Raw genomic sequence first — 11338 nt, 5'->3', positions numbered from 1 at the left:
TGGAGTCTCGGAAGTCCTGGGGCAATATGGCTCATGGATATTGGGAGGTGGTGTGTGCATCGGGATCATCCGAGGTAAAGGCAAACAAATGCTGGCATGCAGGGTCCAGGGGAATGATGAAAAAGGCATCCTTTAAGTCAAGGACAGAAAAATGGGTTGTGTCGGAGGGAATGTGGGACAGTAAGGTATAAGGATTAGGGACCACTGGATAGATGAGAACAATGGGATCATTAATGAGGCGGAGGTCCTGGACCAGGTGATAGATGCTGTTGGTTTTTTTTACTGGCAATATTGGAGTGTTTCAAGGGGAATGGATGGGAGTGAGGAGGTTGCCGGCAAGAAGGTGCTGTATAATGGGCTTTAAATCTCTGCAGTGTGTGAGAGATATGGGGTCAAGATGGGAAAAACGGTGGGGTCTTTAAGGAGTATAAATACAGGACGATGGTGGATTGTGATCACAGGTTTAGAGGTGTCCCATACCACCAGATTGACAGAATTAGCCAGCAAGATTCCGGAAGGTGTTAGCAGGGGCTTGGCGGGAGAAAACGCTAATAAAAGTGGAATAGAGGGGGAAGGAGAGAGGAGCATCCAGCTCCACCGGAGGCTGACCCCAAGTTCGGAGAGCAAGTCCCTCCCCAACAGCAGTGATGGATATGAAGGCATAACCAACAAGGAATGAGAGAGAGGAAACTCTTCTAGGAACAAGGGGTGTGTGAGGGGCAACCAAAGGCTTTGAGGGTTTACCATCTATTCCCATAACCAAGACCTGGGAAAGGAGGTTGGGCCTGAGACGGAGGGGAGAACTGAGAAGGCAGCTCCCATGTCCACCAAGAAGGAGATTGGTTTACCAGTTACCTTGATTGTTACTCTGGGCTCAGCGAGGGTTACCAGGGTCGCCAAGTCAGGGCCTCCTCACTGGTCATCAGTTGCCAGGCCCAGCAGTGCCAATGGCGGGTCGGGGTCTGGAGGGACTTACCCTCCACAGCAAGGCACCAAGGGGCAGTCACTTCTCCAGTGGCCCCATTGACCACACGCCAGGCAAGGCTTTCTGGGTGGTTGGGGTTGTGGGCAGCGCTTGGCCCAGTGGCCGTCCTGGCCACATTTGAAGCAGGATCCTGGTGGCGGGTGATTAAAGTTGTTGCTTCCTGGAGTCTTCTGATCACTTCCTCCTGCTGGCTTCAGGGCACGACCAAGGCGTGGGCTTGCCAATCAGCCTTCTGGCAAGCCTGAGATTCCCACGCAGCTTCTGCCTGCTCCTCTCAGAAAGCTGATGGTGCCCGGCTATCAAAAAGTATAGCATCTGGGGTCTTAAAGGCTTGAAGGTAATCAAGTGGCCATCAAGCTCAGAAGCAACAAAGCCCACATGGAAGAAGCACACCAGCCTATGCAACCACGAGGTGTCGAAGGGATCAGGTATAAGGCATTATCAGAACAAAAAATCTTACCATAGTGAATGATGGGGGGAGTGCGGAGTGGAGACCCAAAGCCCATGAGTAGGCCACTGGACATCCCCTTGCAGAGGGGTCTCGGGGAGGAGACAAGCCAGTCAGGGTGCGATGTAACAACGATGAAAAATACAACTTTCCTCTAGTTCCTAAATGCTTCCTCCCCGCTCCCACTACCATGACTCGAATTCGATCTTGCAAGTCTGGCTAGACCAGAGGATGTACACTGGTACAGATAGGAACTGAAAATACAGGGAATCCAGGGCGGATAAGCCCTACAGGACCAGTGGTGTGAGTGGCGAAACAGGGAGGGTAAAGGGAGAATGGGTAGGAAAGAGGGAATCGATTACAAGGAACTATATGTGACCTCCTCCCTGGGGGACAGACAACCGAAAAGTGGGTGAAGGGAGACGTCGGACAGGGCAAGATATGACAAAATACCAGTTTATAAACTATCAAGGGCTCATGAGGGAGGGGGAAGGTGGGAGGGAGGGGAAAAATGAGGACCTAATGTCAGGGGTTTAAGTGGAGAGAAAATGTTTTGAGAATGATGTACAAATGCGCTTTACATAATTGATGTGTGTATGGATTGCGATAACAGTTGTATGAGCCCCTAATAAAATGTTTGTTTTAAAAAGTGCCATTTTCTGGCCAGTGTGAGCTATTGTCCACTTGGTAATGAGGCTAAACTTGATTATAGAAAAAGACCAGGCACTTCAGGTTGCGATCAGGAGCCAAACCCAATTTAGAAAGGTTGGCCAGTAAAAGACTTCCCATGGGGTCTCAAACTGCAGGGGGTACAGGCAGAGGAGAAGAGCGTCCCCTGGTCCCCCATCCACACCCATCAGTCAGAAACGGTCTGGTAACCCTGAGGTGTCCCAATCATAGTTAGGGACCCAGGGGAAAGTTCTGAGCATGCTACTATAAAATGTGTCTGACTCCTTTATTTTACTTTCTCTCCTATCTCTCTTATCTTCTATGACTTTACTATGATCTTTATATATTATAACCATACAATTGCGCTTATGGACGCTGTGGTTGTCAGAGGCTGGATTACTCTGACAAACTTGTCACCAACTTTCCAATCACGTTTCTTCCAAGTCCCTGAGTATCCAGCCAAACCCTGTGTCACAGGACACAAATCAGTATATAGCCATACATTTGGCTAGTTTTCCTTCCAAGAAAAATGAACAACTAGTTTTGCTGCTGTAAGTTCTGCTCATTGGGAGGATTTCCCTTCACCGCTATCCTTCAAGGAGGTCTCAGAAAGGGGCTATAGTACTTTTACCATCTACTTTCAAGTGGTGCCTGTATATCATGCAGAACCATCTCTAAGCGAAGCACAAGTTTTCTCTCCCGTAGTCAACTGATCATAAGGAACTCCCCATGAGGCTATAGGTGCAGATTAGCAGAAGGAAGGTAATGTAAGAGGAGTGGAAACCATAGGAATTTGGACTACTTCATACAACTTACTTGTACCTTCAGGTCCTTCTTGAGCCTGACCTCATATATACCACTTCCATTTAATGATTGAGTGCTGCTGTGCACTTCCAACTTAATAATGCCATGGTTCAGCCAAAATCCAAATCATGATGGGCAGCTCAGGCATCGTGGTGATTTGGTGGCCCATGGTGAGGCAGTTGGTCTCTATTGAGGCTCAGTAACAAGCCAAAAGCTGTCTCTCAGTGAGTAATTAGCTGCAGAAGATGATGAGACTTTGCTTTAAAATTCCAAGAGTCTGTGCTGTGATCCAACAATAGGAGCCTGTCAAAGACTCCAAACTGCATCTCTGTCCTCCACTGTAAGCACCATTAAATCAAATGGAGCATATGGGTCAAGTGGTAGAGTGGCTGGCACAGCACCCTGAACCTTTTGCAGTGCCTTCTCTTAATCTGTGCCCCTCAAGTTTTGAGTCACATAATAGAGCTACAGAGCACATGTGAATCAGGAATATGTTACCTCCCAAATCCAAAGAGGCTCACCAGGCATTGTGCTTCCTTTGTAGCTGTGAGAGGAACCGGATTCAATGATGTATTATGTTTACTATGAATTGTTGAATGAAAAATTGATTTGCTCTGAAGACCTCCCCCAATTAACAATAAACAACTGTTTTTAATGTCATAGGTTCTTGGTCACATGCTACCTCTTGAAATGGTTGAATGTTGGCTGATTCTTTTTGGTGCAGTGACCCTGATATTCCTTCCATCTCGCTTTTTTTTAATGTGTCCTACATCATTCCATATTCCCCCACATGTTCCACTCCACCGAGAGTGCGCGTTGGAGAAGCCTGTGGAGCAGTTCTACTCCCTCCCACGGAGTCTCCATGAGACAAAACCACGCGGTGGCAACAAACAGCTCAGCACACAGGCCTCAGTACGAGAGAAACTGTCTTCAAAGCGTGGCTCTACCCTTGACCAGATGTGTTGTCTTGAACTTCTATTAATATCACTGGGCTTAGTCTTTACCTATAAAATGAAGATAGTAATCACTGCTTCCCAGGGGTATTTACGGGTTATTATTGCCTTCGAGTTTATTTCCACTCATAGAGACCCTGCAGGATGGAGTGAAACTGCCACACAGGGTTTCCCGCGCTGGAGTCTTTTGGGGAGCAGATGCCAGGTTTCCCCCCCAAGAGAGCCACCAGTGGATTTGAACCACCAAACCTTTTTGGTTAGCAGCACAGTGCTCAGCCTTTACTCCATCAGGGCTCCTTATATTTAAGGATTGTTGTTGCTGTTGTTAACAAGCACTGTAGAGTCTGTTCCAATTAATAGTGACTCAATGTGTGGTGCAGTGAATTATTTAATTTTTTAAACTCGTTTTATTGTGGCTTGGACATCTCTCTCTCTCTTTTCCTTCTTAGTTCACACCCATGTCATCTGGACAGACCCACCTCTTTGCCCGGGTTATATCTTCAGTGCTGTCCTCTGTATTACATTCTTATGAGCAGGGGGTCCACATAGCTCAGCTTGGGCCCAGCCCCATCATCCTCTCTGTCAGGTCACTGTTCCACACCAGTATGTTGCCCTCAAGGCTTGGCGCTCTGGGATGGTGTCTGGTCCCTCTCTCCCTTTCCTGTGGAGACATAAACAATACCCATATATGTATTAGTGCCCTGTTCCCCCATCATCCTCGGGTTGTTGTTTTTTTCTTTCTCTCTTTCCTTCTCTTTCAGTTGTTGTCATATGCATCCCTGGGCTGGGTCAAACCCCTGTCAAAGTGAAATCAGGCCTTTTTTGTTGCACACTTTTATGGAATCATTTTAGAACCTCTAAATAGAAAGCTTGGTTAAGAGTCTGACCTGGTGGAACAAACTCCAAATGCACTATAAGTCAACATTTCTATCCTGTTTGGGAACCTGACAGACATCCAGAACAAGGTTTGTCATCAATTGACATTTTACCTTTTTTGAAACGACCAAACTACTTGTACACTTGAGTTTTTCCTATAGGGCTGTCCTTGTAACCTATGTTCAACATCACAAAAGTTTCTGGAGTATTTTTCCAGAGCAAGAAACAAAATTTCACAGCTGCATGCTGTTCTCTTAAATCAGCTATCACATAAAACGAGGTTCAAGTGAAACAGCTTTGATGAAAAAATTCACTGTGACCACAGAGAACTTTCTTAGGTGATACCACTGGGTGCACTAACTCAGAGTGAGTTCTCAATGATTGCCTATCAGGAAAATGCATACTATGAAAGCTCTCCTCAATCCAATGCAATTCCAGGTTTGGGGGGTGGGGTACCTCCTTACATACAACAAAAGAACCTGGTCCTGGATCACCCTCACGTGTTGCTATGTTTGAGTACATTTGTCACAGCCACTGTGCCAATCTTCCTTTTTGCTGACCCTCTGCTTACCAGGAGCAATGTCATTTTCCAGGGACTGGTCCCTCCCAGTAACACATACAAACTATATGGTACCAAGTCTCACCATCCTCACTTCTCAGGAGCATTTTGGTTGTACTTCTTTTAACACAGATTTGATTGTTCTTCTTTCAATCCAGGAACATTAAATATTCTTCACTAATACCATAATTCAAATGTATCATTTCTTCTCTGGTCTTCCCCATTCATTGTCCAACTTTACATGCATATGAGCTAATTGAAAATACCAAGACTTGGACCAGGTCATTAGTCCTCAAAGTTACACTTTTGCTTTTCAATAGTTTACTTGAGTACAGTGAACCCTCGTTTATCGCGGTTAATCGGTTCTAGACCCTACCGTGATAAATGAAATTCCGCGAAGTAGGATTCCTTATTTGTAAATCAAATATTTTCGTAGTTAGAGCATAGAGGACATGAAAAAACACCCTTTAGTCACCATTACACTCATATTACCCAATTCATTAAACGAAAAAGGGAAAATACAGTAAAACATTTTGGACATTACAATTATCATTTATTATTTATTATATTATTTATGGCATCAAGCATGTACAGTATGAGCCAATCAGTGGCAGTAATGACAGAGCATGCGCTGTTACGCAAAAACCGCGACAGGGTGAAGCCGCGGAAGTCAAATCGCGAAATGGCGAGGGTTCACTGTACTTGAAATACTTGAGTCTTCACCTTCCTGACATGGTCGCTGAAGACAAATGTGTGCATAAGCAAATGTGGTGAAGAAAGCTGATGGTGCCAGGCTATCAAAAGATATAGCATCTGGGGTCTTAAAGGCTTGAAGATAAACAAGCAGCCTTTTAGCTCAGAAGCAACAAAGCCCACATGGAAGAAGCACACCAGCCTGTGCAATAAGAAGGTGTCGAAGGAATCCGGTATCAGTCATCAAAGAACAAAAATCATACCATTGTAAATGAGGGGGCATGTGGAGTGGGGACCCAAAGCCCATCTGTGGGTGACTGGACATCCCCTTACAGAAGGGTCATGGGGAGGAGGCGAGCCAGTCAGGGTGCAGTATAGCACCGATGAAACATACAACTTTTCTCTAGCTCTCTAATGCCTCCCTCCCACCGACTATCATGAACCCAATTCTATCTTACAAATCTGGCTAGACCAGAGGATGTACAGAGGTGGAAATACAGGGAATCCAGGACAGATAAACCTCTCAGGACCAATAATGAGAGTAGCAATACCTAGAAGGTAAGGAGAAGGTGGGATAGAAAGGGGGTACTGATTACAATGATTTATATATAACCCCCTCTCTGGGGGACAGACAACAGAAAAGTGGGTGAAGGGAGACATTGGACAGTGTAAGACATGACAAAATAATAATAATTTATAAATTATCAAGAATTCATGACAGAGGGAGGGTGGGTGGGGAATGGAGGGGGTAAAATGAGGAGCTGATACCAAGGGCTCAAGTAGAAAGGAAATGTTTTGAGAATGATGATGGCAACAAATGTACAAATTGTGCTTGTCACAATGGATGGATGTATGGATTGTGATAAGAGTTGTGTGAGCCCCCAATAAAATGATTTTTAAAATAAATAAATAGATAAATACTTGAGTCTTTTGAAGCAGGTCCAAAGGTTAGTGAGCAAAAATTTAGCTTGGTTCTAGGCTGCAGGGCTGCATGGGGTTCTGAACTCCGGTGTCTGACAGTGCAGCAAGCTCCTCTTGTCTGTTCTGTTCTCAGCTATGGTCAGGGCCGGCGAGTCACTCAAAGACAAATCTGGAGAGACAGGGGTATCAGATGCGATATTTGCTGCTCTCCTGGGCCCCGGGACCACCAACATGGACAGAATCCTGGAGGAAACTGACAGGGATGGAGTTTCGGACTGAAAATAAATGTGGCAAAAGAAGGCAAGCGAAAGAATCAGAATGTCAAGGAGTCCAGGGAAAAAAAGAATGTCTGGAAACGGATGTGGTAGCAATAGCACAATTCTGCTTGATGAGACTGAACTATGGGATGATATGATACATGGATGAACCCCCAGATTAAAAAAGAGGAAAGAATCCAGGTGTTTCAGATTTAACAGCATCCCAAAGGGAAGACTCATCATTACTTATTCTTGTGGCCAAGAAACTGAAAATAGATACCAAAGAAAATAAAGAGAAGAAGCAGAAAATGGATGAAAACTAGATTCAAAAGATGCAAATCCTCCTTTCTTCTTTTCCTGCGGAACAGCGGAATCACTCTGAAATGCATAGAACCTCTGTCTCTCAAAACCTTGCTATGCCTGGTATTTCTAAGGTCTTCATTGGGGAGGTGGTAGAAAAAATGCTGGATGTGTGTGAGAAGTGGGGAGAAAGGCCACCACCGAACCCCAAGTATATCAGAGAGGCTGTTTGGAGGTCAAAGTGGAGGGGGCAAATCCCCAGCTCAAAGCACACACACACACACACACACACACACACAATCATTTTCTTCTAGGCCAAAGTCAAGAAGGGCCGGCCACTCACTTGTCTTCCTGTGCATGAGACGGTCTGCACTGGTGTTTCACCAGCAAGGATGTGATGACAATTTTACTGTCATCTTCAAAACTGATGTCACACCTGGAAGTTGGGGTTTCGCCTTACTTGCCTCCAAAAAAGAGTGGGAGCTTTAGCTGTTTTTTGGGTAGTTGAAAGAAGCCAGATTCGAGAATCTCGAGCATTCTCTGGACTCAGGAGCTGCTTTCAGAAAGAGAAACCCCTCCAAGAGGCTGGTGGTTTCCCATGGAAGCCTGAAGCTACTATGGATTCGGTTGTTTCTTCCATTTGGTGTTCAGCGATGAAACCACTAGGAACTTTGACTCGTGATACTCTACCGTGGCATCGTTGTCAATGCTTGAGTCTCTGGTGGATTTCCACGAGAGATCATTAAACTATCTGGTTGGGATAGGAAGATATACATCGTTCTTTTTTTGGTGGCAAAAGTAAAATTGATCCTGCATGTCTGGGGGGGGGGGCGGGGAGTCCTTCCCATTTTCTACTTAAATAGTTAAAATGTTCTCAAAAAAAAAAAGATGAGCCTGTTATTATGGAAGTTGGAACGAGGACAGTGTAGGAAGGAGAGCCTACCTTGAAGATTGTCCATGCTAGAAGAAGGGAAATATGGTTGATAGGGTAAGGCAAGACTAATCATGATGCATTGGAAATTTAACTTAGGAGTACAATTTTGAGGGAGCTTTATAAGTGCCTGAGTGGGGTGGTGAGCATAAGTCTAGACAGAGCAGTACTTAGACTGAGTGAAAGCCGGCTTGTCAGAGTTACCTAGGAACCTGTTGAGAGCTGTAAAAAGAGGCTGTCCAGAAGGAGGAGGAAGAGAGCCCCAAAGAATTCCAACTGAACAAGCTAACAGTGTTTTCATATTAGGGAAGCATTGAACCGTGGTTAGCCATCAGCTCCTATAAATAACAAGGAGCTAGCTTAGATGGTCAGAAGCTCTCTAATATGGAAATGGCTGCAAGTGTTTGATCTGTTTGCAGCATATGCTGTTTGATATGATTCTGCTTCAGCATATCACACCACATGAAAGTAGGTCTGATATGGGAAATTGACTGAAGTAACCACCCCAAACCTTGGGGTACAGTTGAAAGTGTTTGATATGCCAATTGCAAGGAGTTGGAAACAACCCAAATTTCCATCAACAGACGAATGGATTAAAAAACTGTGGTACATACATAAATGGAGTACTACACATCGCTAAAAAGCAGTGATGAACACATGAAGTATATCGCTGCATGGGAAGAACTGGAAGAAATTATGCTAAGCAAAGTAAGCCAAGTACGAAGGACAAGTACAACATGAGTCCGCTGAGGTAAGCTTTAAAAAAAAATGTAAAAGGGGCATAGGGAAAAAGCTGCTGTATACAAATATTTCTGGGGTGAGGTCCAAGTAGTATGGCAGGGGCCAGACCAAATCCCTGGATGCATATGGTAGCCAACTAAAAAGGAGTGGGGGGGAAAGAAAGAAATGGTAGCAGGGGAACCAGGGCATTAACCAAGCAAGGGCAGGGTATTGTTATATCTCCACAGGGAAAGAGGGACCAGACTTCAACCTGGTGCTCCAAGATGTGAACACAACATACTGGCATGAAGTTGGTAACCAGTAGAGAAGTCTGAGGGGCCGGCCTCAATCCCAACTACGTGGACAGCCAGCCACCTCTCCCCAGAGAAGAATTTACTTTAGAGGACAGCACTGAAGCTGCAGCTTAGGGAGAAGGACATGTCTGATCAGAGCACACAGAAGCAAATGAAGGGGGAGGAAGAGAGAGTAGAGCACATCCAGGCCCACCAAGCCTTGAGGACGATATTCCCTCTCAGAGCAGCCAATGCACAGAGAGGACCATATGGCCGGCCCCACTATGAGACATGGCATCCTTCACTGACCCATAGCCCTACAGGGGACAACACTGGAGACACAGTGTGGGAATTGCTCCCAATCTGACTACACCACACCAAAGAAAACACTAAGGGTGTACAACAGAACAGAAAAGGGAGCAAGAACTAGGAGGCAAAGGACATTTATAGAGGTCTAAATACAGGCATGTACATATGCAAATATATTTACATATGATGGTGGGGAAACAGATATATGTGCATATATTTATAGGTTTAGTATTAAGGTAGCAGATGGGCACTGGGCCTCCACTCAAGTACTCTCTCAATGCAAGAACACTTTGTTCTATTAAATTGGCATTCCATGATGCTCACATTCCCAATAAGATCGCTGAAGACAAATGTGTGCATAAGCAAATGTGAAGAAAGCTGATGGTACTTGGCTATCAAAAGATATAGTATCTGGGGTCTTAGAGGCTTGAAGGTAAGCAACTGGCCATCTAACTGAGAAGCAACAAAGCCCACATGGAAGAAGCAAATCTGGCTAGACTAGAGGATGTACACTGGCACATATAGGAACTGGAAACACAGAGAATCCAGGACAGATGATCCCTTCAGGACCAATGGTGAAAGTGGTGATACTGGGAGGGTGGAGGAAAGGAGGGGTTGAAAGGGGGAACCAATTACAAAGATCTACATATAACCTCCTCCCTGGGGGACAAACAACAGAAAAGTGTGTGAAGGGAGACATCGGAAAGTGGAAGACATGGCAAAATAATAATAATTTATAAATTATCAAGGGTTCTTAAGGAAGGGGGTGGCAGGGAGGGAGGGGAAAATGAGGAGCTGATACCAAGGGCTCAAGCAGAAAGCAAATGCTTTGAGAATGATGATGGCAACAAATGTACAAATGTGCTTGACACAATGGATATATGTATGGATCATGATAAGAGTTGTATGAGTCCCCAATAAAATGATTTTTTTTAAAGTGCTTGATGTGCTACTACCTTTCTGCTGCTAATTTACTTCTTGATTTCTTCATATTTGAAAGGGGAATAATTTCAGGATGGCCTGTCTCTTTCATTTATTTTAAAATAATAGATGTGCATGTATTTTGGAAATAATTTTCAATGTCATCTGAAAATAATTATTTTCTCCAGATCATCAAAAAATCAAGATTTGACATTTGTCAATTAGCACTCTAAAGCAGTGGTTCTTAAAGTTTTTTGCTTTTTAGAACTGCCGTTTAATCTTAAAAATTGAGGCCTTCTGTTTATGTTTCTCTGTGTAGATATAATCAAAATGGAGAAATATTTAAAGATTCTTTACCAATTTATTTAAAAGCAATAATTATAAGACAATAGGTATTAATATAAATCTTATATTTTATTTTAAATAACTTTATTATCCTTAAAGAATATAGTGAAATGAACACTATCCCTTTATATTTTTGCAAATATTTTTAATGTCTTGCTTAATAGACTTTAATCGCCGATTTTAACAAAGACAGCAAAATAGCAAAAATAGATTTTTATATCTGCTTCTGAAATCAGGCCACCTGGGGTAAAAAGATGGAGTGAGTCTTTGCCATTACACAAGACTCCTTCAGAGCCTACAGAGAACTGAATCTGTTAAGATGTCACATGCTGTGTAACTTCTGGAAATCTCTTT

General features: G+C 44.0%; 1 pseudogene; it reads left to right on the top strand.

The window, feature by feature from the left end:
• The first annotated feature begins 7043 nt into the window (after positions 1-7043).
• Positions 7044-11031, top strand: LOC123522421 (annotated as a pseudogene).
• Positions 11032-11338: the final 307 nt, after the last annotated feature.

This window comes from Echinops telfairi, unplaced genomic scaffold, assembly GCF_000313985.2.
Source record: "Echinops telfairi isolate 266 unplaced genomic scaffold, ASM31398v2 ScPeMD7_3;HRSCAF=10, whole genome shotgun sequence".
NCBI lineage: Eukaryota > Metazoa > Chordata > Mammalia > Afrosoricida > Tenrecidae > Echinops > Echinops telfairi.
The sequence above is the reverse complement of the archived record's forward strand: the minus strand, read 5'-3'. Positions and strand labels throughout refer to the sequence as shown.